The sequence below is a fragment of the Mus musculus genome, chromosome 1 (assembly GCF_000001635.26).
Source record: "Mus musculus strain C57BL/6J chromosome 1, GRCm38.p6 C57BL/6J".
NCBI lineage: Eukaryota > Metazoa > Chordata > Mammalia > Rodentia > Muridae > Mus > Mus musculus.
In genome coordinates this window covers 38219111-38246028 of record NC_000067.6, presented here as the reverse complement: position 1 = coordinate 38246028, position 26918 = coordinate 38219111, and the positions used below count along the sequence as shown (strand labels likewise).

The 26918-nt window shown below is 45.7% G+C and overlaps 1 protein-coding gene and 1 long non-coding RNA gene across 15 annotated transcripts in view; one reads left to right on the top strand and one right to left on the bottom strand.

The window, feature by feature from the left end:
• Positions 1–26727, bottom strand: part of Gm16150 — a 28350-nt gene extending 1623 nt beyond the window's left edge. For 2 of the 8 annotated variants that reach the window (XR_003948654.1, XR_003948652.1), the window contains exon 1: positions 320–26727. This is a non-coding gene — a long non-coding RNA (predicted gene 16150). The remainder of the gene's footprint in view (positions 1–319) is intronic. The other 6 variants (XR_001778895.2, XR_001778890.2, XR_001778894.2 and 3 more) reach the window with 6 other exon arrangements.
• The window catches only part of Aff3 (AF4/FMR2 family, member 3), a 454786-nt gene that overhangs the window by 384150 nt on the left and 43718 nt on the right, over positions 1–26918 (top strand). The gene's annotated exons all lie outside the window — the stretch shown is intronic.

Genomic DNA, 26918 nt, shown 5'->3' with positions numbered 1-26918 from the left:
TAATAGCAAAATCAGTCCAAGGGTAAGCAAGACAGTCTCAGTAAACTGCTCAATGCTTAAGTTAGAGTAGAGTAAGTTAAGAACCCAGGGACAGGGAGAAGATCCTGCAGTCTCATCAGAAAGTTTCTGGCACCAAGTGAGGTCAGGTGATGAGTGCAGCCCCACCCCCACAGCTGTAGCCCCATCCCCACTCTCATTGCAGTGATTTGTATCATGGCAAGACTTAAAATGTCCCCTTCTTGTCTACTAACGTATTTGGTGAACATTTACAGTTCTGAACCTGAACACTGGGTAAGGCACCATTCAAGGATCAACATACCAAGATCCATCATTTGTGGCTCCCACTCCCAAGGAGCCTGGCATTCGGCAAAGAGAGGATGGTCCGGTGTGTCAGCATGCACAGTGTTCCTCTTGGAACAGTTGTGTGTCAGCATCCTGAGGACCACAGCCATCTCAGCAAGGAAGAAAAGATTCAACATTAGGGCCATACAGAGGGGCTGCCGTCAATAGGATCCCACTTCCTTTCGTGTCCTAAAACTGCTGTCCCTAAAAATCCTACTGAGTGCACCTGGCTTTCTATTAATAGACTCGAGCAACTTCCCTCCACATCTCAGACCCCTGGGACAAACTCTCCGACCCCAGGGCTGATGCTTTCAGCCACTTCAGCAAGGAAAGCCCCCATCAAGCCGTGGGGGAATCGGTGACCTTGGTAGGGTATGTGGAGCAGTCAGAAAAGGGGACCCGATGGGCATTTTAGCTGTGACATGAAGGAAAACTTCATCAGTGCCCGTGACCAGGAGTGGAGCACAAGGACTATCTGTATGAACAGGGTCAGGCTTCAGGGTATCCAGAGAGTGGCTCTGCCCTGTGGGGAGGGAGGGACTAGAAGCAGCTCCACGGGGTCTGAGACACAGAGCAGCACTTTCTTCAACTGCTCTGTCTCCCAAAGGAAGATGTCTTCTTCTACTAATCTTTATTTATTTACTTATTTACTGTTTACATCTTAAACGCTGATCTAGCCTTTTTCTCTCCTAAAACACCAAAGCCAGGATCCTAGATGAGGTCTGCTTGTACCTCTGAGGGGGACCTGGCCTCAGCTTGTGTCTCTACCACCCTCTCACTTCAGCTATCTGGAAGGCTCCTCTGGGTCATTTACTGAAGCTCTTCCCAGAGTAAGGTAATCCTCATTATTTGAAAACCACTGTGTGGGGCCATGTACAGAGCCATAAATGCTAAGTCTCTCTGGTCTATAACAGGGTCCTGTGATATCCATCCATCAGTACTCACAAAGGGAGACCCTCCACCCGCCCTTCTAGATGGAAGCCACATAATTGTCCCTCACGGCCCTCGGGTGGCTATTAGCCCAGTCAGCTGCATTAACACGACATTAACAAGAGGCTAGTGCACAGGCTAGAGAGTCTAGAACTCTGCTTTAACATTCCCCCCAACCCAGTACTAATTTCCACAATAAAATGAAATGGCTCCAGAGAAACCATTGAGTCCTATCAGGTAAATAATACACAGTTTAAAAGGTCCCAGGCATGTATTCACACAACAGAAGAGAGCCAAGGAAGAAGTTAGTCTTCTGAGTAAATAAATAACGGATTGTATAAAGCCACTAATTGCCCTTTACGGTGGTTTAGTGGGTTTGAGAATGCTTGAGAATTAATACAGACTTGCCACCAGATGTCTGTCCAGGGAGGGGTTAGCAAGGAGGGTCCTCTGGGTGAAAGTGCTTTAACGCTTTTAGTTAATGTCCACAATTGCTGAGAGCCCCAGCTCATGGGTGACGTAACTTTGTCTTCTTTAAAGAGAATAATGTGGTGATGACGTCCATGCGGCAGCATGACTGCACTTGATACCACTGAGCAGATGTGTGGAGAATGGTTAAAATAGGTATTATGGACCTTACATAATAGTAATTTAAAAAATCTATAGCTTAACAAAGAAAATGAACAGTTCTGTAGATACAGCCTGAGATCCCTAATCCAAAAATTCTCAGTTGCAAAATGCTCCAAGAGCCAGAACTTCTGGAGCACCAGTTTAACACCAGAACTTCTGGAGCACCGGTTTAACACCACAAGTGGAAGATTGTTTATTAGGAAACCTGGTCTGTGCGTGGCTAAAACATCATCTCAAGTTACCTTCAGAATATGTGTGTAAGGTATATGAGAAACAATTGGTTTTACTGTATTGGGTACACACCACACACACACACACACACACACACACATATACACCACAGACTCTGAAAAGGAACTGAGTCAGAAAGCATTGTCGAGTTGGGAATTTGGGGAAAGCGTTGGTGCTCCAAGAGTTTTGACCAACGTGGCCTTTTCTCCTCCATAGGGCAGGCGATCGGTGTCCTCTCCTGGGTTTGAGGTTCCAAGGTTCCCACCAAAGCACTGTGTACCTCATTCTCAGATAGAGTTAGAAGTGACCCCAGCCTTCTGCACTGGGGATAGAGCAGAGCCAACCCCTCTCCTACTCCCCCAGCCACTGTGACTGTGAAGTAACACAACCAATTGTCACCCTTGTTCAGGTGCATCACTGTGCTCTGAGGACTGTGCAAAGGGAGCAGAGGGAGCCAGGTCCTCACGCCTCAGTGCCAGGGCAGTTAGACCACACTACTCATTTCTACACATTGTCATCCGACACTGCGTCCTCTTCCTATCAAATACATCCTCAGACATTTGCTAAGTTTAAATCCCAGTCCTATACATTATTTTTTGCTTAGTCTTTGTCACTTGGTCAGCATATCCTGTGCCTTTTAACACCCTTGGGGTTGTCCCTTCTAAACCAAGGCTAGTGGATGTTCTGTATGTCTAATGTTTGTAGCCTATTTATTTCTTATTTAACTTGACACAAAACAGTACATGTGGCACTTCAGTGCAAAAGCTGGGGCGGGGGGAAGCTATTGTGTGATTAGCATGTTTTCTGTGTCACAGCTATCTAATGAAAAATAGAGACTTTTTACAATTATATATTTCTGAAAGAGACTTTTGCCTGTACCTTGTTGACAAACTGCTTTGATTACAGACTTACTGTCCCGCCGAGAACGAGTTACTAATTGGTAGTTACTGGGCCAGTTATTTTAGAATGTTTAAACTGACCACTAGTGAGTATGGCAACATACAGTTGCTGCCTGCCTTGAACTTCGGCCTGTGCTATCAGTCTCAGTGACCTTGCTCTGGGAAATTGAGATAAAACCAAAAGAGACCACAGAGTAACATATTATATGGGGGTGTGGGTTCACGTGTGTGTGGAGGCCAGGGGACAACCTCATGAGCTGTCTACCTCTTGTTTAGCGATGAGAATCTCTCACCAGCCTGGGATTCTGTTTGTCTTGGCTGACTGCCCAGCCTCTGGGTTGATTCCCCTGCCTCCCCGGTGCTGAGATAAGAGCTACTCCTGACTTTTTTTGCATGGGTGCTGGGATTTGAATTCACACCTTGAGGCTTACCTGGCAAGCACTTGACCAACTCAGCTATCTTCCCAACTCACCAATTATATATCTAACAAGAAAAGCTTTTTAAATGTTACATCCTAAGTGCACAGGTGGTTTTCTGAACCTGCTGGGGCCACAGCAAGCCAGTTAGAGAAACATCTGGAACGGTATGTTAGCCATTTGATAGTCTGAGGTCATTGGTTTGCATTTGTGTCTTGTTCAAAACTCAAACTACCTAGCTCTTTATAACGGGAGTTTATTTATTTAAATCATGGCCCAGTGCCTTTGGCTTGATTTTGTTTTACATCTCCAAGCCCACAGAGTCTTCTTCTCTGGCTTTACTGGCCTGGCACACAGGACCTTCTCCAGAACTGTCCTTTGGCCAAGTGTCTCTCTGAACTTGAAAATCACACAGCCATGAGACCTGACTGTCCAGCCAGCTGCTACTCTGAACTCAGGGCCTGCCCCTGTCCAAGTCCTCCCCTCCCAAGGACCTGCTCTTTTTCATCCTTTGCTGAGACAGCCTTGGCCGAGCGCTGGCTGTTTGCACTAGCTAGCTAGCCTTTGATGACTGTGATTTGGAGCCACTACAGTGCCCTGCTGCCAGGGAAGGTTAATGTGCTCCCGATGGCTGGGACAGCCTGACCTTTCTCACTTTGCCCAGCTCCCTGCCCTGTGCTGGTTCTTAGGCCAGTGTCTGGCAGCCACATCATGTCCTCACCCTGGCAAGCAACATACAGTCTCTGGGCAGCATATGTCCCTTCAGGATACACCACGCAGAGTATATTCCAGATGTTTTAGAACAACCATCTGATCTACCAAATTCCAAGTACATTTCTCGGCCTTGCCCCTTGGACTCACTACAATTATTCTGTCTTCTTTTGCATAGTATTCTGCTCTTTATCCCTCTCATCGTGAGAGAGGGAATCAATCCAGTGTGACTGTGCTCACTGTAGTCAGTTCAGCTAAAACGTTGAAACAGGCTTGCTTAACCAAGGCCATGGCCCCTGTTAAATATCACAGGCCAGGTCAGCCTGCTTGCTGGCCCTGGTGTAGCAAATCAAATAGTGCTTTCTGAAGACCTGCCTGGGCTGAGTCGGAGACCCTGCCGCTCCCCAACACTGCCTCTTCTTGGCTTTGTTCCCCCTGTTCACAGCCAGGGAGTCAGCGAGCCACTTGAGGTCACAGCTCTTCATCTTTCAATGGAGACAAGTCTCCCCTGTTCAGCTTGCCTGATCCTAGACCTAAGAGGAGCCAAGGCAAATAACACCACTCCATGAGCACTGCAAATTGAGGTGTTAGTCACTGGAGAGAGCATACGAAGGAGCGCCAGGTTTTCTTTGAGTCACTGTCCTAGCTATTTTATGTAATTGTGAAAGGACACGAGTTCCTGTGTGCAAGAAAAGATGGGCACAAAGCACATTGTTAACTCTCCCTCTCTGGATGGTAGGTTACCTCTGACCTCCTGGGGGGCCATACTGGCTGAATGTCTCAGGGCCTATGCGTGGGCACCTTCCTGTCACCATGCCATGTCATCAACAGACAGCCTTCTGCGGCATGCATTAGTGTCCAAATCTTGCATATGGGAAACTGAAGCTTCAAATTGTTGAGTCACTTGCCACCCAAAGTTAATGGACACAGAAAGGGGTGGTGCCTACTGGGTCCACAGTTTGCAGGGGATATGTGGCCCTGGACTGGGAAGGTCTGCCTCACCACAGGCTGGTTGCCCGGGGTTCGGGTTCCTCTCCACCCTACTTAATCTCTTAAAACAATGCATATTTCAGCTCTCCTTGAATCACACACAACACATGCCTGGGTGCTTCACACGGGGACGAGGGCTGCTCCATTCTCTGCCCCAGAAGATATAGTCAGCTGGAGATTTATGTGGTACAACGTGCCTCTCCTAGCCTTGTTACATCCAAGCAAGCAGGTGCAGGAATGTCAGCTATCTTCCCATGCTCTAAGCTTAAAGTAGAAGATGACGAAGCATTTGAAAGGGGAATTGGTTGGACTCAGACAGATTTAGATAGGGGAGGAAGAAGATGCAAGCCAGTACTGTTTCCTAAGATTTCTATTCCTTGGAGAATTTTCTTCTTCCAGCTGGCTGGAGACCTAGGATCTATTCACTGGTACTCTGAAAGGAAAGAAATTGTATTCAAATATACATCATGTTTTCTAAATGTGCACACACCCATGTATCATTGCTTTGGAGACCAGCCATGCCAACTTTCTTGCCCTAGCAAAATGAGGCGAAGCTTCAGAGTGGTGGAAACCCCATAGCTCCTTGGATATCTCAGGTCAGTAATAAGAGCTCAGCCAACATTGTTTCCTAGGTCCCTTTCAAGCCTTGGCTCTGTCATAGGCCCATTTTGTGATTTAGCCACAGAACTATTCATTCTTTCATACGTAGCCACACACACACACACACACACACACACACACACACACACACCGTATTCCTTCAGCCTGGAATGCTTTCCCTTCCCTGACTCCATCCTGCCACTTCCTCCAACCTACTTGGAAACCTTCCCAAGCTTCAGCTTAGATACCCTTCCCATAGTCAGCCCTCCTTTTTTGGCCATCCATCCACACTTGTCCTTCGGTGGTACTCACCCCTGTGAGATCAAGCAGCTTTCCACAGGTGACAAGTTTCAGGAAATACACGTCAAATCTGGGCACATCCGGCACAGCCTGATGTGTAGCCTGGATACTGATGACTGACTTGATTTCTCGGTGGCTTTTCCCGCCCTGGCAGAGGGGAAGGTCGCAACTCCCTCTGTCCACCTTGCAACAGTGTGTCAGACATTGCGAGAGATTATTGGAGGGGGAAGAGAGCTTTGTCAGAGGGAAGAGTAGCAACTCCCTCTGTCCACCTTGCAACAGTGTTGCAGACATTGGGAGAGATTATTGTGCGTGCGTGCGTGCGTGCCTGCGTGCGTGCCTGCGTGCGTGCCTGCGTAGGGGTGAGCTTTGTAAAGCTAAAGCTGACCAAAACTTGTTTCCTAGTAACAGGGCCGCTACCTAGCAGCACCACCTAAACAGCTTAGTCTTAACTGGCGATAAAAGGCAGAGTCGAGCACCTGCTCCTCCTCTGCTCTTAATTCTTTACCTCCAAGCTAGGAGCAACCTAACTATAAGTAATTAGAGAAGGTTCAAAGTAGCAGTCATAGTAAATAGCGTCGTGGAAAAGAAGTCACTAAACTGGCTATTTCCATCCAGAATTCTCTTAATTACATGAAGCTCCAGCTCATTTAAGCCCCACCTCCAGGGAGACTTTAATCTTCCAACTGAAGCCATATTGGTTACCTGGAGACTGTCCAGCATGTTTTCCTTACTTAAAGGTAGCAGCAGTCAAGGAGATCAGGAGCTGGCAAATGATAGACAAGAACTGGACCTGGATCCCTCCGGAGACTGTGGTGTGTGTGTCTCATGAAGCTCAGCACCCTTGGCTTCTGTGGTTCTGAAAGATGTAGTAGCCACATGTAACTCCGTGCACCCAGACTCATGCCTCTGCTCTCGTGTAAGTTTAAGACGGCATCTCCTCTGCTGGGTAAACCAGTGTGAGATGACACAGCATGAGGAGTGCTTGGTTTTTCAAAACGTGCACCAACTGTTGGCAAGGCTGTAGAGAAATCGGAGCCCTCGTGCCTTGACTGTGACATTCCCAGTGGTACGACTGCTGAAGTATGATGACTTCTCAAGTTTAAAAACAAACAACAAAAAAAAAAAAAAAAAAAAAAAAAAAAAAACTGTCCTCTAGTACTGTGGTTCACTTCTCAAGGGAACAGTGAAGATCATGTCCTTAACTCTGCATGGCTGTGACAGGTCCTTAGTGGCTTCTATAGATGGCCTTCTGTTTTCTGACACCACAGTAGGGTTTACTTGGTTATCAGCTCTCCTGTGCCAAGGTTGCCTTTGTGAGCTTCTCGGTGATTCCTATCACGTGTCAGCAGGCTCTTCCCTTCACCTGGTGATGAGTATGCCCAGAAGGTCCTCTACTGGGGGTCTCTCTGGGGTGCCCAGCCATGAAGTAGCCTCCAAAAGGGTCAGCAGTGAAACCTGGTTTGATGGCCTTACAAGTCCCTGAATCTGTGGTGAGGTCTCATGTGCCCCCACAACCCTGCAGAGTCTTCCATTAAAGTCCTAACGCACAGTCTCATAGTATTAGGGGTGAGAGCTTTGGAAGGTAATTAGATTCAAGTAAGGGCACAAGCTCCCATGATATTAAAAAGCATACACAGGGAAGAAGTTGTGTAGGCACGCTGAGGAGGCTGTGGGCATGCCAGAAAGAGTTCTCACCAACAAATGAGTGTGTCGGCACCTTGGCCTTGGACTTCACAGCCTTCATAACTGCAAGAACGGAGTATCTTATTTAAGCCACTCAGACGGTGATATTTCTTACAGCATTCAGAACAGAGCAAGACACCACCCTATACACTGTTTCAATTCTCAGTGAACAGACAAACTAACGGCATGCCTGCACACCACATTTTTAAAGGCAAGCTGCATCTGTTGCAATAGTAGAGCGTGGCCTGTGGTATAGCTCAGAGATAAAGTGCTAATGCGTAGCAGGTGCAAGACCTGGGTTCAATCCTCAGCACACAAATAAATACATATGCTGTAAAGGGGGTGGCTTGCTTTCCAAAGGAATTATTACCTTTTTGTAGTATACGAATAAAATCCCACAAGAAGCGCGAGCCTGCGAAATGGAGCCTGGGTTTGCAGAACTAGCTTTCTTTTCAGTAAAAGATTACAGTGAGATCTTATTAAATTCCAGCATCATTGCCAATAAGATTGCAACTCCCCTTGTCTTACTGTACAAGCACTGCAGATTGTAGCTTAAGGTAGGTGGGGCTGTGCCAGCCATCATGCCTGCAGAACCCCTAAGTAACAGCATTCTGCACACCTGGGCAGAGCCACAGCTGTCTGGACTCTTCTTTATAGACACTCTGGCCTCTTCCTGTGACCCCTTCAGAAGTCAGAAATAGCCAGAGGGTATTTCAGTCATCAAGCCACAAACAGCTTTTATGTCAGTAGGAAAATGGTCACGTAAGGCTCCCTGCAAATGCGGAAGTTCTGAGAGAAGCCCATTAACCCCGAATCTTATGGCTTCGGAGTGGACTCACAATATTTTACCACTGTGATGCTTCCATCTTCTGACTATTCTTCCATCCCCCACAAAGGATGGTGTTAAATTGCTTTTAAAATACAGCTCCAGCAACTTGAAGGACGAGTCTCCCAGGTCCCTGGACTTTCCCTGTCTGTGATTAACTGTAATTAATCCTCTGGCCTGTCATCCCACCTCAAACCCTGCCATACGACCCACAGACGGTGGCAGTTAGTAATGATGCAGTTTCTGGGTGTGATTCATCTTCCTCTCTCAGTCATCTCCATCCCCTGCTCTCTGTTTGATGAGTGTGCACATATGCTTTGACCTGGGATGGGCAAGAAATGCCATAGACCTAAAGTAGACAGAGTATCCATGAACAATGGATAATCTCATGGTATAAATGGCTTCTTTAAAGTTGCCTACTATGCAGACTGTACCTAGTAAGTCTCAGTAGGTGTCCTGCATTTCATCTGGCAATCCCACGCAACCCAAGTTTGAATTCCAATGCCATCAAATCACATAGGAAAAATCAAGGGGCTGGGGAGATGGCTCTGCAGGTGAGAGTGCATACAGCCCATCCAGAGGACTGAGCTCAGCTCCCAGCACCTATACTAGGTGCTCACAAGTACCTATGACTCAGCCTCAATGGATCCAATAGCCTCTGTGGGCACTAATACGTGCACACCCACACGCATACACACAATTTCTAAACATAAAGTGAAATAGTAAATGCTTGGCTTAAAAAAAAAAGAAAGAAAGAAAGAAAAAAGTTTGGGATCTTGAAGCGATGAGAATGGCCCGTTCTTCCATTATTTCTTTTATAGCTGATTCCCCTCTTTGAAGAAAAGGGGGAGGGGTGGCTCCACATGAGAGCATACATTTGGTGAGTCTGAGGCTCTGGGATCCATTGCCAGCCCCAGTCAAAACCACAACTGAAGAACTAATAGAATAAACATTGTAGTTCTGGCTTATCCTATTGATTCTCTCTCTCTCTCTCTCTCTCTCTCTCTCTCTCTCTCTCTCTCTCTGTGTGTGTGTGTGTGTGTGTGTGTGTGTGTGTGTGTGTGTGTGTGTGGTGCATATATATGTATGAAGTACATATGGAACCTGCTGGAGGCTGCAGGTTGAGGCTCCTGGCCTCCTGGCCTCTCTCCTCCGCCAACACCTGCTCTGATAGGAAACACTAGACTCTCGATTTGTTTGGAACGTAGGCTACTGCTGATCCATGTTCATTTTGAGAGCTACTCTGATTTGTATGTTTCCCAAGTTAGCCATGCAGAGGGCTGCTTCTGATAAAGCAGACGCCCCTGAGAATTTCAGACCTGTTTCCAGTTGTGTTCAGGATAAAGAGAGTTTCTGTTGACCTCTAGTCACGGCAGGTTATAAGCAGAGGCTCTTACTCACAAGTCGTGGTTTGACTCTGAGGGGTCCTCATTAGTAGGGCTGTGGATGATGCTCACTCTCAAACTCTGTTTCTTAAACACGATTACTCCCTTGGATATCACATAGTATTAATTATTCATTGGCTAACTTTTTCCAGCAGTAATTAATGAGATAAGTCACACAATGGAAACTGTAGTAAATATAATATAAAGCAATTACTAAAGTAGTAATTTTCATTCATAATTATTTTAATTACATGGGAGCCAGCTTATTTCAAGCCCTGTCTCCACAGAGCTTCTTTTGAGCTTCTGAAACTGTTTCCAAGTAGGGAGAGTCTCTCCCTCTCTGCCTTAGTGAGCAGCCAGAGGCGTTCGGGCAGATGGGTAGCTGGAAGGTGTTAGATGGGACCTGGGCTGTTTGGAAGGTTGGGATCTCAGGGGCATGGCTTTTAAAGAAAGACAAACACAGAAGAAACCTCTGGCTTCACCAAGAACAGCTAGATACCTGTGCATTCTTACAGGACTCTTCATCAGACATCTATCTATCCAACTACCCACACATACACACACACACAGAGACAGACCTTACTAGTGCTCCGTGGTTGACATGTTGAAGTTCTTAGTAGCTCTGTCTTTGATTTGTCAGATCCAGTGCAGTGGTGGAGCATATTTCAAGGCAAGTCACCTCTTGTCACATGACGTCCCTCTCAGCCAGCAGCTCCCCTGCCCAGGCTCCTGACCCCACCCAGCCTTCCCCGTCCCTCCTGTCATCACTCTCATAAAGGTGTGACGGGATGGCAGGGCACCCACACACCTGTGCCCAGGCATGGCAGCAATGTCCTGCTACAAGCTGTCTGCATGATGGCTTGTCCAGTGGGTGACTGGGTGGGATTGAGCTTCTCCCCAGCCTAACCTAGGAGCCTGGTGCATCCCCATGTGAAGGTCACAGTGCCTTTATGGCAGCCATAGAGCACAACATGAAGTAACAAATAAAAATGTTATGCCAACTGAGAGACAATGCAAGAGGCAGACTTATGTCCTCGTGGGTGTAATGTGAGCCTTCCTCCTGCCATTTGGATAAGGGGCTCAAATTTACATTTTGTTCTGAGTAGTGGTAGCCATTCTCACTACAGGGATGAGGACGATGGTGGGTGTATTGATTGGCCTGTCATTAGGAACAGCCTGCCTTTTAGTGTTTTAAAATCTTAATGAAGTATTTCTTTAAAATTTTTATCTCTTTGTCATTCCAAGATCTCAAATACATTTTGCTCCCAGATGCCAACCCAGGTACACAGTGTTCTGTGTGCTAGTGTCTAATTAATGACCTAACTCCTGGGAGGCTCCAGCTTACCTCTCTTTCATTGAGGAGGGAACACCCCTTTAAAGAGAGAAATTCTGATGAGAATATCAAAGCTAAGTTTCCCATGGAGTTTCCCGTACACGAGGACTGTCTCCATGCTTCGGAGTCACCTGCTCAACCGAGGGCTGGCACTGTGTTTCCTGCCTCTGAGCACAGTTCACTGGAAAGCAGGCTCAGCCCTGCTAGAAGGGCTTCATCAGAGAAGGTGGGGCTGGGGTGAGAGCTTTATGGAATTTTGATTCGCATGGAGCAGTGTCATTTCTGAAAACCATGTTGCTTGCATTCTCTGTGATGGTGAAGCTGAGTGTCCAAAAGCCCAGCCTCAGATCCTAAAGACACGTTGCCTACATCTGGGAGGCAGAGCACTGCCATCCGTCAGCCCCCATAGGGACTGACTTCAGGATGCCTTTGCAGAAACCTACACCTGCTAATTCTCAGATCCCTCAGGTCACAACAGAGTATGTGATAGAACTTTCCTGTGATTGGCTGGATCTATGGATGTGGAGTACCCTGTGATTGGATGGATCTGTGGATGTGAAGTGCCCTGTGATTGGTTGGATCTCTGGATGTGGGGTGTCCTGTGATTGGATCTATGGATGTGAAGTGTCCTATGATTGATTGGATCTCTGGATGTGGAATGCCCATGTACATAGGGCCAACTGTACTTATTAGTAGTGGGAATGTCAGTTTTTATCTAGGCTACTAGAGGCAGTGAAGCCAGCAACTTAATGGCATAGGCCAAAATGTTGCATGATACTCCTATAGGCAAATATAGGAAGAGTTACAAGGAAGCATTGTATAGTCTTCTTCTATTAACTGTAGTGAGTGGCTGCAACCCCCACTGCAGTGGTCTCTGACCATTCTCCCTCCCCTCCCCCCCACACCCACACCCAGCTACTCATCAGCCTACCTGGGCAATAGGAAAGGAGTTTAAAATGAACTTAATCTTAACTGGTAGATAGAAATTCTAGGATCTGTCAGCTTTAGGAATAAGTAACTATGTATAGGAATAATTAACTATGTAACTATGCATTGCTCCAAGTCTACTAGAAGAAAAGATCACATACTTCAAGCCCTTCTTTTAAAAGATAAGGAAGTTGAAACTCACAGTGAAGTATTATTAGAACAGCTGGCCCTATGACCCAGCCATGTAGACTCTTGACCAAATGGCTCTGCTGGGATCTTAACCAAGATGGCCCATCAAGCTTACCCTGTCGGCTCTTGTCTTGATCTGTTTGCTGTTGCTATAACAGAATTTCTGGGCTTTATACTTTATTCGTCTCATGGTTCTGGTCACTGGAAATTCCAAACAGCATGGTGCTGGCATCTAGCAGATATCCTCCAACTCTGTTACAACATAGTAGATGAAGGAGCAGGAAGGGCCTGTGTGGTAATGAGGAACCAAGAGACCAGAGAGGCCAAATGTGTTCTTTTATAACAATACTCTCTTGAAAGACCTAACCCAGCCCTTCAAGCATGGCTTAATCACTTCAGAGTGCAGCAGCCCCGTGACCAAATCACCACCACGCTACACTTCAGAACATTGGCTCACTGGGAACCAAGCTCCTGGCCTTGGAACCCATGCTGTGGGACCACAGGAACCGGGGCTGTTCTGAGCAGATGGGTGATGACTTATATTGAGGAAAAGGGGAGAGCTCCGGCTGGGTTCTGTGGGAATTGTCCTTGGCTTGTTGGTGGGTGCCTGGCTTGGCATGGTGGTTGTGGCTGGGAGCACAGAGAGGCCTTGCACAGGAGATTAGACAGGACTCTATGGCAACCCATGGAAGATCCCAATGAAAAGAGGCAGTCCATGGTTTTAAGGCATTTATTGTCGTGGCAGAAAATGGATAGGTAAAACCGTACCCCAGTTCTCAGGGTGGGTCTGAGGTTAAATACCTTTTGCAGAGAGGAGTGTCTGGAAAGGAAAGCCTAATTGGCTAAGTCTCCAGACCTTTAGGTACCTCATTAAAATGGAGATCTGTCTTAAGGCTACGTGTCCACAGGTCACACATCCTCTACCTGTGAAGGGACTTGGGGCGTTTCCCTTATGTGACTGATGGCCACAAATCTATGGAGTGCTGCAGCCTCGTGCCAGGAGCCTAGTATCTGGGAACCAGGCAAAACACCTGCCGTTCCTCAGGGTCGCTGGGGTTTCCAACCTTAGCTCAACCAGGAACCAGGCTGACTTTCATGGTCCTACAAGAATTCAAGCAAGTGATACAGAAGAGGTGGTAGGCTTAATGAGAAGCCAGGCCAGAGCTTCCTTCCTGTGCACTGCCTACTATGTGTGGTGGTTCCAGCCTACACACAAGCCTGGGGCAGCCTTGAGAAACACAGAGAAGCCTCTGTTTCCAGGGCTGAGCCACTGGGTCTCAGAACTGATGAGTCCTGCAAACACTCCCCTTGGGGCCTCTGGTTTTGAAACATGTCTGTCTCCACTGTGCTTTTCTTATTTGGTTGTGGTCCCTGATCCCTATTTCCAGATACAGTCTGTCATCTGAGTGACCTCATCTTTGACTAGGCCCTAGATGGCACTTCCCACAGACCTACCTGAGTAGCAGGAATATCCTCACCCAGGGAACAAACCCAGCTCCGTTTGCGACAACTACCAAGAGCACAGCTTGAGCGGATTCAGCTACAAGTCTGGATCTCAGATTCTGTGCGTGGATTCCCCTGACATTCCCCCAAAGCTCCCCGTCCTTAAATCCTGTGCCCCTGAGTGAGATATAAATTAAACGTCACAGGCTGGTGGCACTCAGGTGCTGGCTTTGCTTTAAAACACAGCAGAGATGTGGAATTGGTTTATTTTCAGAGCTTAAGTGAGGAGGAGGGTTTTCAGCTGCCAACCTTCATTTCAGAGAAAGAACCAGGCACTGCCATTTCCCAGGACTCTCGTGGCCCCCTTTGCCCTTGATTGAAGCTGCCAGGCTTTGCACTAGGACATCCTGGAATGTCCTAGAGGAGACCCTGAGAGGCCCCGTCACAGGCTCATTGGGCAGGTGTTGCTGACATTCACGCCATGCTAGTTATTCATGTCGGCCCCTTCCTGATCAGGCATGGTGGAATTCCACGGAAATACCAGATGGACAGTGTGGGTAAGTAAGTACTGGCTCAACTCAGGCCAGGGATGTAGTTCATTGATAGACGGCATTTTCATTAGCTCTGGAGGCCCCAGATCCAATCCCTAACACCAAAACAATCAAAATGAAAATAATTTTAATAAAGAATCCAGGTAAACTATAGAAAGGGCTGCTTGGTCTTTCTTAGGCTACCGTGATAATATTAGCTATGTTTAAAAATAAAGGATAACATTAATTATATGCTAGGTTCCGTGCTAAGAACACTCAGTGTTTTCTCATTTGGGCTACCTAGCAACCCTATAAAGATTGTTCAATTATTACCCCTTTCATTCTCATGAAATATCTGGCTCAGAGATAACTATCAATTTCCCCAAAGTCACCCAGCCATTAAGCAAAGTAGGCAAAAGTCCATTCAGGTCTGATTCTAAAGCCTGTGTGCCAGTCCTTCCTACATGGCAAAATTATTTAAATATCCCCAAATGGGGCCAGAAAAGCCACTGATTAGTTCCCATTTTCAGGGACTAATCCACTCCTCAGACAGCACATGGTGCTAGAAGCCAAGGCCAGGTTCTAGCCTCTGTCTACTACTAACAATGACCTGGAACAGACCCTTGATCCTCCACCCTGCCCTAGAGCTGGCTTTCCTACCTAAGTCATAGGTTTATTGAAAGAGTCAAGAGAAGGGCTTGAAAATGCTTTTAAATAACCTTATGAATGTAAGCATGCTCGCTATTCGAAGGAGTAGAAAATAAGTTAGAAGAGAAAAATAACAAGCAGGTGGTAGGAGTAACCGTGTCTGAGTGAAGCTGCTTTTTAAAATGGAGTCAACAAGCTTGGGTAAGTTTTTACCACCACCTGGATTCTAGTGTTCCCATGGGGCAGCAGTCTGGGGCTGCACTACTTCAGGAGCTTAAAACATACAGAAATGAATTTCAGAACCCTATAAATAAGTCAGGAGTGGCAGAGTATCTAATGGGACATGGCTGTAAATGTTGCGGTTGCTGAAGGGCACCAGAGCTGCATCTCAAGGGACAGCCCTTGTCTTCATGAACTATTTGACTGGGCATGGGGCTGACAGGACTCGTGGCTCTTGAATATGTCCTTCAGCATGAGTTTTCTTCTACAAACAGATCCAGGGTACATCCCAGAGAACAGTTGGAGAGAAGGGGAGAGCAGTAAATTACCACAGCCCAGACTCTCTCTCAGCACCTCATTGTCTGCAGGTGGCTGAGGAGTGAGCAGTGGACTTGGAGACATTCCGTGGCTGCTCTTTTAACAGTAACGAAATTGGGGACAAATGGGTGGATAAAGGCAGACAGCCATGCTGTTCTTAAGAGTAGGTCAAATGAAACGTGCTAAGCTTGTCTGTTCATGCGGAACACCACTGGCTCTGGACAGCTGGAGTGTGACCCAGCCCAGGCCTTTAGCATGGCCTCCTCTCTCACCCCTACTAGCGTGGCCTCTCACCCGCACACCTGGGATCACACACATCCTCAGCCTTCCCTGCCAGGGGACAAGTTGTACTAGCAGGTCCCCGCTCTCTTGACACCACGCAGGTCCCAGGCTACATCACAGTTCTTGTCACCAGTCAGAATACTGAGTTCTCCCATGAATTGTCACTGTAGACAAAGACACTTTTTTAACACATCACCAAATCCAAAGGGTGCAAAGGTGTGTCACTACAGACAGCTGCTGCTTCTTGGCCCTGTCTCTCAAATAGTTCCTAAGACAGAAAGAGAATGCAGCACTCACCTTGTCAAGTAAGTCATGAGAAGGTGTCCTGGCCTTAGCCAGCCCAGGGCACTCAGAGATGAGGTATGCAGGGGCTAGCCCAACTTCCTCCAAGGCCCTTCCCCCATCTTGAATCACAGTTCAAAGTATGTCTGTCATGCCTTCTTCCAAGTAGTAAGTCCAGGGACCCCCTCTTGAGGGCACACCCTCCTGAAAGCAGGGCCAGCAGACTCAACATAGTCACAGAAACAGTTACATGGAGACTTCTGAGACAGACCTTACTGTGTAAATATTATTTTATACATTCCAAAACATGTTTTAGAATGTTTATGTGTTCCAAACATGTTTATAGGTTCCAAAAGAAGCATAGCTATCTTTCACATGAATTTCTTTTAATGTTTAAAACATTAGAAACCTTATCAGTGTATCATAATCAGTTTGCCTTATGGAGGATAATGGGAGACTTCAGTTCAAGATGCTGAACTCAATGTTACCTCTGTGACACAAGCAAGGATAATAGTTAAAATAAAATAAAATAAAATAAAATACTCCCTCCCAAAGTGAGAGGTAAAGGTCTCTGAATTCGCAAATGCAGTCGTGGAATATTTGTAAAGATTGAAGGGAAGGGGGGTTGGGGTAAGCTACTAGTCATGTTACTCCCTGGATGAGTGACAAGAAGCAGAAATTACTGAAATAAGTATTGAGGCACTCAGAAGTTAGACAGTGAAATTATCATTGAAATTCTCCCACATCTATAAAAAGAAATGGATATTCAAACACAAAAGGCATTTAGAACTTTAAGAGGAATAGTATATTTAATATAGTACATTATCCATAAAAACCATCAACAAGCCCAGGAATGTTTGGGGAGAGAGCCAAGGAATGTTTGCACATTATTGTATTTTCCCCTTTCTTTGTAGCATGCCTTTCTTCTTGGCTAGGCTACATATGGTCATTTACCCAGATGAAAGTAAAAAGTATATAATGTAATGCAGAGCACCAAGCCATAGCTTTTGTGTCTGGGTTCATCAGGATGACGACAATATCCCTCACCACGTTCTAAAAAGAAAAGCCTGCGAAAACGCAGGACCATTCCAGACACAGTAACAACATGGGGCTACCCCAGAACACAAGAACATGTGTTTCTTAACACATATCAGTAGTCAGATAGAGGTGCCATGAACCTGAGGCTCTTAAACTCAAGAATGCTTTAGAGGCACTGCTGAGGCAGATTCCTAAGCCCTGGTGCCCGACTCACCTGCAAGAGCAGAGCGTTATGAAGAAAACAAACCCAGGCATGACCAGGGACCCAGAGGTGACATCTCTGTTCTCTGGTATCTGAAACTACTGGTCAAGCCTTAGCCCCCAAGATCTTCCCCCGCTGGCATATGGACACAGCCTCAAATTCTCAGCAGGACTATGCATGTGGCTCCATGGCCTGAGCCACATCTCTGGACTTGGTGGCTTGTGTATAATAATAATAATAATAATCATCATCATCATCATCATCATCCCAGCTGCTCCAATAGCACGATTAATGTCCAAGTTTATGGCTGTCTGTATTGCTGAATTTCTTTGCCGTCAATTTTTAACCCTCCCTAAGGGCAGCAGAAGGTTGTGGACCCCTTTGGGACCTGGGCAGTGCTATATAAGTCTACTTTATGGCTTTCACCTCCACCCAAGCCATACCCAGTTTCCACCCATTGTACAGGAGCCATTCTACCTGCCGCTGCATGTCACCTCTTTTATGTTCTTCCACAAGAGCTCCCAGGGTATCCTCCAGGCTCCGCATTCTCTCATGCTGACCCACATCCCCATCCTATCCTTTTTTTAAACCTCGATATAACAACATCCCATAGTGAAAAAGCAATCTCTGAGTAAATACTTGATCTAAGATTAGACCTAAAAGCTGTTCATGAGCATACATTTAGAAAGTTAACAATGAAGACGGTGCTGATCGTGTGATATGCTGAGGGGTGACATGACCATCCCAGGTGTTAGCTTTCAACTCAGGAAGTTTGTAATAGGATCATAAAACCTGGACATATGTGTACATATACATATGTGTCATGAGGGTTCCAAAAAGAGTGGAGAAAGGGTGTGGGGCTGAAAAAAAACTTTCAGAAAGTGCTCAAAATAAAATAAATATTTAAAATTTTTCAATTTTTACAAAACAAATATAAACCTATAAGTTCCAATAGCTAAACAAACCCCATGTAGGATGAAGCCAAAGAAATCCAGGTGGAGGCACATGAGTTACTGTTCTCACTGCTGGACAAAGCATGTGACAAAATGACCTTAAGAAAGGAAGGTTCATCTTAGCTCATAATTTGAGGGAACAGTCGTCCATTGGTAGCAGGGGAGGTACAGTAGAGAGATGATTAGCTGTAGCTATGGAAGCAGGAAGATGAGGCAGCTGGCCACAGTATGTCCAAAGTTTGCCTAGCATGTGCGAAGCCTGGGTTCACACCCCAGCACCATATAAACCTGCAGAGGTGGCACATGCCTGTAATCCCAGCACTCAGGAGTCAGAGGCAGAAGGACCGAAGATCAAAGTCATCCTCCATAGCTATAAAATAAGCCTGAGGTCTGCCTGGGCTACATGAGACCCTGTCTTCAAAGATGGATGGATGAATGGATAGATGGATGGATGGATGGATACATAGATTCTTTTTTAAGCAGTGAGAGGCAAATACTAGGCATGTCAGGGCCACAGTTCAAGCCATTTCGGTGACACTGGACTCTGAAACCTGGAGATATCAAGAAAGTTACACATCATTTAAGTGCTAAACCAAGAAAACCATCCATCTGTCATTCTGCAAACAGAGAAATCCTTCAGGAATAGCAGACACACTTCTTAAGGAAAACCACCACAACTACCCTAAAGGCTAAAGACTGCTGAAAGAGGGCCTTCAGTGAGGAAGGGACCTTGACATATCCAGAAAACAGAACATATTTATATAGAAGCATAATTACAAGAAATGTTCCTTCCCCTTGGTATTCTTATATATTTATTATTTTTCTTTAAAATGTTGTTCACATACATTTCAGGCATCTATATAATGAATTTTAGTCCTTTTAATCCCACGTTTCATCTTGTAAACTTTGAAAGTTGCATCTGATTATTGAAGCAACATTAGAAATACCATTACCTGATTTGAATATTACATAGTGGATGCATGTATTGAAACGTCATCATGCAATCCATAAGGATATACAGCTATTAGGTTATTTAATTTAAAAGAGATAAAAATTAACCAAAAAAGAGAGAAAGAGATAGCCATATTAGTGCCAAGTAATGTCAACTTAAAAGCAAAATGAATTCCCACAGGCTGAGCACAACATGATGTAGTGATGAACAACTCAATTCTCATGAAAGGTTAGCACCAAATAACAGCATAAATAGAAAATAAATATAAAAGTATTCAAGATCTTGAGACATGATTCAGTGGTTAGGAGCACTGACTGTTCTTTCAGAGGATCCAGGTTTGATTCCCAGCACCCACATGGCAGCTAACAAGCATCTGTAATTCCAGTTCCAGGGAATCCCATGCCTTCTTCTGGCCTCTAAGGCCACCAAACATGTGCATGGGGCACATACATACATATCTGCAGGCAAAAAAACAAAATAAAAAGAATTTTTTAAGTGTTCAAGTAGTTGAAAGAATGACAATTGTCATACAACTTAGTCATCACATTCCTTGACATAAGTCACAGAGAAATGGATATTTACATCTGCACAGGACCCTATACAAAAACATTGATAGCAAGTTTATTTTTAATGGCATGATACTAGAAACAACCAAAATGTCCCTCCATGGGTGAATGGTTAAATGACCATGGAATACTGTGGGAAGCCGCCCTCACATTCGCCGTTGCAAGATGGCGCTGACATCCTGTGTTCTAAGTGGTAAACAAATAATCTGCGCATGTGCCAAAGGTAGTTCTCCACTCCATGTGCTCTGCCTTCCCCGTGACGACAACTCGGCCGATGGGCTGCAGCCAATCAGGGAGTGACACGTCCTAGGCGGAGGATAATTCTCCTTAAAAAGGGACGGGGTTTCGCCATTCTCTCTCTTGCTCTCTTGCTCTCTGGCTCCTGAAGATGTAAGCAATAAAGCTTTGCCGCAGAAGATTCCGGTTTGTTGCGTCTTTCCTGGCCAGTCGCGAACGCGTGTAAGAGAATACTACTCAGTATATCTACTCAGTAACTTGGATGGGTCTCAGAATATGTGGCGATTGTATTTTTAAAGTAATATACACATAGGTAAGCTTATTGGAAGAAATCTTATTTTTAAAGGGAATTAGACTACATGAAGTGTATAATTTACAAAACAACAGAGTTTTAGAGGTGAGAACAGATCAATGTTTGTCAGGAATCAGCTCAGCTCTGGCAAAGGCAGAGAAGAAGCTATGGTTCTGAAATAGAGTTTAGCGATGGCGCCTCCATGTGTTGGCAGGAATCCAAGCATGTGATACAACCCAGAGCTGTATGTGCATTGTGCCATTGCCATTTTCTAGTTTTATACAACCCAGAGCTGCACCCACGCTGTGCCATTGCCATTTTCTGGTTTGATATTTTGATCCATCTTATTACCTAAAGTATAACCACTGGGGAAAACTGGGCAAAGGACACATGGAAGATCACTGCTATTTTTACAGTTTCCAGTGACTCACTAATCAGCTCAAAATGCAATTTTTTTTTGTTTTTTTGGAAGTCAGAGGCTGGAGAGATAGATGTCCCAGTAGTTAAACGGAAGAGCTAAGAGCTTGGTTCTCAGCACCCACATCAGACAGAACACACACAAATCATACATACATACATACAATGAATAAATAAATAAGAATAAATCTTTTTTTAAAAGGCAGGCCATGAGCATTAGTTCGTTGTGATTGCCTGCTTGTCCGAATCCCTGGTGAAATCATAGCTGAGTGTCTATCAGTCTGTCCTCTCTAACTAGAGCCACTCACACTTTCAGAGTACTGACCAGATATCAGCTGTGATTCTCAGTCCTGTGCCCTGGCCTATAGGTGGCCTACGATGCAGTGAAACCTGTTGTTAAAACTTCAGATTAGTACCAGTATTTTCAAACCAGGAGAACTGATATAACCATTGGGACTGGGGACATCCTCCAGAAAGTCTAAACACCTTATATCTACTGGACTCTCACATCTATATATCAGAGATATTGTGGGGATGGGGACACATTAAGCTATGCAAGACTCTCCAGCCTCACAACTTCCCCACTGGAGAGCCCAAGGTCCAGGATTATACCACTGGACAATAGGCAACCTGCCTGCGTATGTCACTCGTTCTGTGCTGCTTGCTTGCTATGTTAGCTTTTCAATTTTCAGCCTGTGTACAAATGGAAACCTAGGCATCCTCAAAGTATCAGAAACAAACAAACTATGGGGGTTGGGGTATACATCTCTTGAGCTACTTCATAGCTACGTTTATTTGAGATTTGTTTATGGTAGATCTTCTTATATGGCCCAGGTGATCTAATGATTCCAATCATCAGAGTGGTCAGGAGTTCAGTGAACAATGTGCCAGAGAAAACCAGAGAAGAAAGCGTTGGTTACATCCGGGGCATTAGGGGAAGCTCAACGGGAGAGGTATCATTGTGTCTTGTTCCTCAGAGAATAGTAAAAGGAATAACCAGAAGAGAGGGAACAAGGACTTCTGACACAGCGTGTAGCATGTGCATAGCTCACACCTTAGATGGTGAAAAAATGGACAGTGGTCATGGTACAGGGACAGCCACATTGAAATGGAACTGGAGACGTGATAATGAGCCAAGCGTGAGGAGCATCACAAGCCATGTAAAATACAGAAGTAGCTTCTCGGGGAAGGAAAACAAACAAGATTTGGGATAAAACTACAGTGCCATCAGTTTGGATCTGGGAAGGGAATTCTTTCTCCAGTGAAGTGCCTTGGCCTGCTTGCACCTCTCACTTCTGATATGAGGAAGCTCTAGATCAGCTGCTCTCCGTGGAGATGCTACCACTGAAGGACTGCCATCACCCAGGCCCTGGTGGTGGCTGGGAAATGGCATGTTTGTTGAGTTGTTATGGAATCCTTGAGAAAACTAAGGTACTAAGTGTTTACAGCACGTGTGTCACCATCCCAGGAGACATCAGAAATCCCTGCCTTGTCATTTGTCCCTGCGAAGCTGTGACAGCTTGGGGGCATTTATTCAGGCAGGCATGAGAGACCTTGAGTCTTAACTGTGAGAGCCAGGATGTGTTCTTTCCATTCAGCATCTTTTCTTTTATGGCCTGTATTTAGACTCAGCCTGGGCCAGATTCTAGAAGGGATGTGTCAGTGTCGACTAAGGCAGGGATTTGGCAAATACATCCCCCAGAATAAAGCTGGGCATCTCTCAAAGGTGCATTTGAAATATTTGAGTGCAGACACTCAGAACACCAGCAGACCAGTTTATGAAATCAATAGAAGACAGAAACAAACTCTACTGGGAAGCTTGCTTGAGTTATAGTAAATGGAATTTATAATACATTTTAAAACATATTTCTGAAAGAAAGAAATGTTGAAAATTGGAAAACAACAAGAGGTACTAAAGTCCTCTCACATTTGTGTTACCTCGAGACAGGAGATCTTAAAACTTTGTGAAAAATGAGATCTGGTTTGTCAACATCAATTAAATCAGTGATGGGGGGCGGGTTCCATTTAGTTATTCATTCTGTAATTGCCTGTGGATACCCAACTGTGCCAAGCTGTGCTAAGCTTTTGTGACCTAAAGACTTTGCTTTTAATTTGGAGGGGCTTCGTTTGGTTTGTCTCTGTGGTGTGTTGGGGGTCAAGGCTGACGTCAGGTAGCTTCCTTGGCTCTTTATCTTACTTTATTTATTGAAAAGGAGTGTCTCACTAAACCTAGAGGATGCTTTTGGCTAATCCAGTTAGCTTGCTAGAGGATACCAGCTCTGTCTCCCATGTGCTGAGACTACAGGTAAACCATCACACCTGCCCAGCTTGTAGATGGATGCTTGGAGATCCAAATTTGCCAAGTTTGGGCCTATTAGTCTACTTTTCAAAGTATCCCTGATAAACATAGCATCAAGGTATGTACTGGCCTTTTCATTTGGGGGTTTGGGGGGGTTGTTCAAGACAGGGTTTCTCTGTATAGCTCTGGCTGTCCTGGAACTCACTCTGTAGACCAGGCTGGCCTCGAACTCAGAAACCTGCCTGCCTCTGCCTCCCAAGTGCTGGGATTAAAGGCGTGCGCCACCACCACCCGGCTCATTTGGGGAATTTTAAGTGTAAGCCTGTGGTGACCTTTCAGGAAGGTTTTTCTGATTTTTTTATTCCCCTGAATCTGTGACTCTGAAACCTTCCTTACTATTCTGAGCCATTTCTTTGAGTGATCATCTGTAGGAGTGAGTGACCATCCCTTTTGCTGTCATCTCCCCCTACCCCACCCCACCCCCACTGTCAGCCCAGACTAGGCAAAGCAGCTGCATGCACTCAGGGCCAGAAAAGTCACTGGCAGCTGGCCTGGGTGACCAGTTGTTCCCCAGGGATGCTTGCAAAGGCCACTCAGCAGAGCTCTCTTTGTGGAACAGGATTAGATGAATAGATCATGGATAGATCTCTCAGCCTGACAGCCAGCTGAGTCCTGCTAAGCTCCGCCCAGACATAGTTGGGGTTTTTTTTGGCTATGCATTCTCTCTTCAGATCAGAGGAACATGAATACCAAATGCTCTTTTGCTTCCTCTGGGATTACATCCAGATAAATTCATCTTAAGTTGGAAGCAGTGTAGATTGTTAACATATTAAGTCTATGAACACTACCGACTGAAGATTCTCGGCTGTGTCCCCTTGTGATAACGTCGCTGCTGATACCCAGCATCTCCAGAGGACAAGTCACAAGCCCAGGGAAAGATTCAGATTGAACATTTCACGTGCAGTTCCTACTGAGTACATAGTGCCGTCTCACCTCACCATTAAATCCAAACTCTGGAGCCAATACCCATCATAAAAGGGCTGTCTGAGTCTTCACTCATGATCTCAGACGTATTATGAGTCTCTCAGATCTTACAAGCCAGGTGTGAAAAAATATCTGTCCCCTTGGTTCTCCCAGATGTTTTTAAAGAAAAAAAATTAGTTATGCCAGTAAAAATTCCATTTAAAATGTGTTTGTTTATTCAGGGTAGAGAGACAGAGATGTGCGAGGCTTTTCTGCCAACCTATTTCAGATCACTGATTGTGCTTGCATCGTCCTGGCTGGCGTGTCTCATACATGAAGAAGGGGTAGTGACAGAGGGAGGCAGTCTGTGGCTGTGTAAATGGCACATCCCCAGAAATGAAAACCTCTCTTCTCAAACGACAGCCCCTCCCCGTGCGGTGCAGGCCACAAGGAGTCCCACCCACACACTGAGACCTCGGCTGCACTTGAGCAGGGCTATTTTGGATTCACAATGTGCATTTATTGAGTGCACTGACCATAATTTTATAAAACCGATCAAAATAATCTTTGTTCATCTTTATTTCCTAGCCTTCAGCAAACCTCACCCTAGAGCCTTCCTGGTGCTGCCTTTACTACAGTTCCTCAGTTGTAGGAACCCCCAGCTATTTCATAACTAATTTTGCTACTGTTGTAAATCTTAAGTATCCATGTTTTCTGATGGTCTTAGGGGACCCCTGTGAAAGAGTGGTTTGGCCCCCTCCCCCCAAAGCATGATCCACAGGTTGAAAGTCACTGCTTTAGAGCATGGTAAGGAGTCCATCTTTGTTTGCTCTCTGCTTTCCACATCCTCTTATAAGGAAAACGCTTCCGGACCATGTGTAACTTTGCTTGTAGTTTTGTTGCTTTTGATGGTTGTGTGTGTGTGCGCGTCTGTGTGTGTGTGTCTGCGTGTGTGTGTGTGTGTCTATGTCTGTGTGTATGTGCATGTGTCTGAGTATATGTGTATGTGTGTCTGTATGTCTCTCTATGTATAAGTCTGCGCATGTGTCTGAGTGTGTGTGTCTCTGTGGGTATGTGTGTGTGTGTCTGGGTGTGTCTCTGGGTGTCTAACTATGTGTGTGTGTGTATGTGTCTGTGTCTGAGTGTGTGTCTCTGGGTGTGCCTCTGTCATACTGCATCCTATCTCTCTACTGGGAAGAGGTACTGGGGGTGGGAAGCACTAGAAGGAGGCAGGGCAAAGTTGAAATGGGAAGTCCACAGCGGTTCCCAATCTCCACTCTGGGTACCTGCATACCACTGGGAGAGGGAGTTGGGAACCAGGGGTCTGAAGTCTACTCTTTCCCTCAGGGTGCCTACGCACCAGGCAGAGGTGTGGGGAGGGAGGGTCACATGAGGGAGGGTTCCGATGGAACCCGGGATGAGCAGAATCCAGTCTGATTGGGAGCAAGGGCCAAGTGTACTGGAGGGGCTGGAAGAGAAAAAGTCTTCCCTGCTGCGATCCTTAATGAAGCAGTTCTCTGGGACGATCCTTGCTTGTACATATTGCTTTATTTGATGGTGGATGTAAACATATACACTTATTCAGGGTGACCTAGGAATTATATACCTTTTGTGGGAAAGGAATACCCAGGAAGGGAAGGCTCAAGACTGTCTAGATCCCTCATTAGACCTAGATCTGGTCATCCAGACCAGGTACAGAGACAGTTAGGGAATGGCTCCATTCCTACCGTTCTCAAATCTCTGAGAGTCCCTGGAATTGAGCTTATTCAACCTTACCAGTTCTGATGCCTGTCTGGTAGCATGGTCCCACGTGTCGTGTGTGTGTGTGTGTGTGTGTGTGTGTGTGTGTGTGTGTGCGTGTGTGTGTGTGTGTGTGTCTGTCTGACTGTCTGTCTGTCTGTCCCAGTGTTTTAGTGGGCCAATCAAAAAAAAAAAAAACCTATTAGTGCAGATCCCAGATGTCATGTCAGCTGAATACAAGCCCCACCCCACTTCATTCAGCCAACTAGGAGGTAGATTTTCATCCTGAGGAAAAAGATATATTTTATGAACTATTCCTTCTCCTCTCCATCTCAAAATCTAAGATCTTTCCTCAATGCCAGACACCAATAACAGGATGAAAATAAAAACCTGTGCAGCCGAGACAAGGTGTGAGCCTGCAATTGTCTGATGTTGAAGGATTCGGGCAGATAGTATGTGTGGACGTACGATGCGTGACTTTGGCAGGAAGGAGTGAAAACCAATGGAGTTGTTTATGTTTGAACTCCACTTTCCCCTAAGTCCCTCATTCAGAAAGGTGCTTTTCATTGCCAGAGTCCCCAAGACTCTTCTTTCCTGTGGCTTCAGTAAGAGAAGCAGAGACTGAAGTGTTTCCCTCCTCCCAGATCTCCTCTGAGATTACCCTTAGACGACATTCTGAGATCTAAGGGATGGGTGAAGGGGTCCTGAGCCATGCTCCGTCTCCTTGGCACTCGAGACCATAAACCGTAAGGAGCTCCAAAGACACATCCTCCGTGGAAGTCAGCCCTGTTGAAGCCGTGGTCACAGTTGGGAAGTGGCCAACAACTCTTTGCTAACTCAGTACTTCAAAGGTGACCAGCATTTTCTGAGTTAGAATTTAAGCTAAGAGGGACGCATCCGTGAATGTTTCAATGAATGTGCGAGCACACTAACGTTTTCTTTTTGACTTATGTACTCCTTGATGGATATGTGATACCTGAATTTTTGTGGCTGGTGAGCTACCATTTGAAAAAGTGTGGATCGAATTTTCCTGTTGAAAATACAGGGACAACATGGCAGATTCTAGCACGTGTGTAATTATCAGGTGTCAGCCGAGGATGCCATTTCTACCTGTTATAGGAGTGATTTTTTTTTAATGTTGT